The following is a 3,457-nucleotide window of genomic DNA, read 5'->3' on the forward strand; positions in this document are numbered from 1 at the left end:
GGGAGCGCGGCCGCGCTCCCAAGCGGCGCACTGTAGCAGTGCGCCACCGGGCCGGCCCTGACTTAGGCTTTTAAAAGATAGCTCGGGCTACTGAGTAGAGGATAGATATGGGGTAGGGGAGGGGAAAGTGAAAGCAGTGAGCCCAGTGAGGGCACCAGGGCAGTGACTCAGTGGAGAGGTGATGCCAGCTTGGACCAGGGTAGTAAGAATGGATGGGGTAAGAAATGGCAGGATTTGGGATTTGGCCAACTAGGTGAGAAGCAAATTTGGAGGTAGAAATAGCAATTGGCTTATTGGACAGTCTCAATCCCATGGGGGAGGGTACACACCTGAAACAGTTTTATTTTATGCAAGTCTCTGTTGAATCTTCTTTTCCTGTTCCTCTACAGTATTTCTGACAGGTGGCAGTTTTCTGATAACATGCAGGCATTATAATGCCAGAGCTAGCCTATCCCAATTCAAAACTCCATCTCAGTTTCAGTTTCATGTTCATCTCTCCTCCATCCCTCTTCCCACACGTGCTCATGCCCCTTTTCCCGCCGCCACCCACATGGGCCAGTTTTGGATCAGGAGAGGGGAGATGGAAAGGGACTAGTCACTTTTTCTTAAATGGTTGTGCAACTGCAAACCTCTCTCCTCTGTTGATGCCTTCTGTGCAGCAGACATCGCAGTTCTGGGTCTTTTAAGTGGCCATACAGAGGCTCTTATGAGGATTCTGAGACTTCCCTCTGCCATGGGAGATGTGATCCCAATCACATCTCTCCTAACTGCTCAGCTCCATCTCCATGGTCTTACCGCCTGGTCCCTTTGACCTGCTGCCAGCCCCTCTGATGGATGGCTTACGTTTTGTTACCTGCCATCACTTGGCGCTTGGGGAATTCCAGAGTCCTTGCCACACCCCATAATGGTCTTACTGGCAGCCCTACTGTGGTCCCTCTGTCTATTCTGCTGTCTCGTCTCATTTCATTTTCTCTTTTCCCTGCTCAAGTCTGCTGCCTAAGCGGGGCCTGACAGCAGAATGAGCAGCCAGTTTCTCTTCTTGCAGGTGCCCCAGTTCCCATGTAGCTTTCCCTCACTTGCCTTGGAAGAGGCAGCACTCACATTCCCTGCATGGGAAAGGAGGGAAAAACCACAGCCCTTCCCTGAGGCTGTTGACTGGCTGACTGATTTCCCACAACTCTTTCTGACAATTTCCTTCTGGGATAGGTTAGAATTGGGAAGAGGGAATTTTTGGAGTTGTGTCTGGGCATGGCAAAACAGGTTCTTTGGCTATGAATAAGTCCTGAGGAGGTGTCTGACCCTTTTTAGAACATGGATTGCATAATATATCTCTTTCCTCATAACTGTATTCTAGTTGCCAATTCTGAGACCACAAGAAAGTTTCCACTCCACATCCTACTAGGATTGATTCTGAGGCTTGCAGCTGCACAAAAGGGTGCCATTTACTGAGATTGGGGAATACTGGGGGTAGGAAAATTTTAGGGGTAGAAATCATTAGTTGTTTTGGACATTTTAAGTTTGAGATGAGTTTTAGGCAACTAGTGAGGATGTGAGTTTGGAACTCAAGGGACAGGTTAGTACCAAAAATACAGTTTTGGGACTCATCAGAGTATAGGTGGTATATAAACAAGAGATCACCAGGATACATGAATGGATGGAGAGGCCAAGGTCTATGATGGAGGAGTGAGAGAAAATAGCAATAAAAGTAAAATTGCAATTATAATTAAGATTTAAATTAAAATAACAAAGTTGCAATTATGATGATCTCCATAAAGTAAAAGTAAAAAGCATTAAATCATGTAAGACTTTTGGTTGCAAGTAATGGAAATTCAGTTCAAACTAGTTGAGCCAGAGAAAGAAAAGAATTTATTGACACAATCTCAATGGGAAGAAGACAGGATGGATCAGAAAACTGGGAGAAAAGCCTTAGAAACTAGATATTTAACAGTGACCAAGCCTCTCTCACCATTTGTCTCTCAACTCTGTTTCTTTCTGCTTCTCTATGCATGTTGTCCTCATTCTTTCATATTTCAGTTTATCTGTATTTTCTTTGACTCTCTGGATATCCTTAAGAGGATTAGTCTGAATTCAGTTGTGCCTCTTCCATGTGGTCAACGAGACACAAGAGAAAATCTTCCCCAACAGCACTAGCAAGTGGATCCTTGGGAGACTGCTGAGTGGTCAGCTGGGGTCATGGGTCCACCCTGATCTCATTATTTAGGTTGGGGGGATGAGGATTCTTTGACTGGCCAAGTCCCAAGCACATGTGTGCCCACTGGCTAACTAGTACTCACATACTCTCTTCTTCCCATACATGCATGCCATTTTAAAAGTGCCCCTGCCCATATGTGCCATTTGTAAAGTGCAACTCTCCAATGTTCAATCAATGCATTTCCTCCCAAAAGAAGACAATCCAAGGTCACCTGCATTTGCCTTCAAATAGATACCTCTTGGTGGTATGCACTCTTTGGTTCAGATTGGTCTAAATACATTTAAATACACTAAATAATACATTTAAGGACCACCAACACACATGATATCCAATGTTAGAGGGAGGGGTAAGATAACTACCATAAAACCTCCCATTGATCTGTGGCATATGTCATGGGCTGTTGCACAGGGACAGGAAGGCCTTACTCCCTAACAGCAAATTGCCAACCTGGTTACCCTAAGTTCTGCTTACTGCGAGGAGAAAAAGTAAGGATTCGTCTTCCCTTTGCACTGTTGTTGGAGTCAGTGAGGGGCCTAAGAACTGCCTCAGAGATTGTGCCGTTTAGGCTTGAGGTTCTCTGACAACAGCCTCCTTTACTGGGTAGGCCAGTGTGCTTCCTGGGAACTCTGTGGCTGGTGAGGAATCTGGTAAGGGAGAGACACAGACCTGGCCTAGCTAGCGGCACACGGGGGGACATTATGCAGAGATCATAGCCTGTCATGTGTGCTGCACAGCAAAACTCCATAAAAAGCCAAACTGTTTTCCTTGATACTCTCAGTCCACCTGCCCAAGAACAACTGTCCAGACTGTCCTCTTTGCTACATGCTAGGTAATTAGCTTATCCCCAAAATTGTGCAAACAGGAGTCAGTGATCCCAGGCTGCTTGTATTTTTCTCTTATTTCTCTCTTCACCCTTATAAATCATGTTTTGCCTTTGTCCTTGAAGCTTTTCTCTCATGTATATGAGTAAGCTATCTACATGCAAATAACTAACTAAATGTTTCTGATTTACTATTTTCTGACACTAGTGAAAATTTTAAAAAGTTTCTACACTCCTAGGATGGATCGTTCTGCAGAACTTATTTTAAACCCAATGAATCAATAAATGACAGTGTTATAGCCATGGAACCTATAGAACTGGTTTAAACACTTTTAATCAATTAACAACCCACCTCTGCAAACATGCTTCTGGAAGCCAACCCAGCAGCAAGTGGGTTGTGAAATAAGCCAAGTGGGGATAGATTG

This window comes from Galeopterus variegatus, unplaced genomic scaffold (genome assembly GCF_000696425.1).
Source record: "Galeopterus variegatus unplaced genomic scaffold, G_variegatus-3.0.2 Scaffold215, whole genome shotgun sequence".
Lineage (NCBI taxonomy): Eukaryota > Metazoa > Chordata > Mammalia > Dermoptera > Cynocephalidae > Galeopterus > Galeopterus variegatus.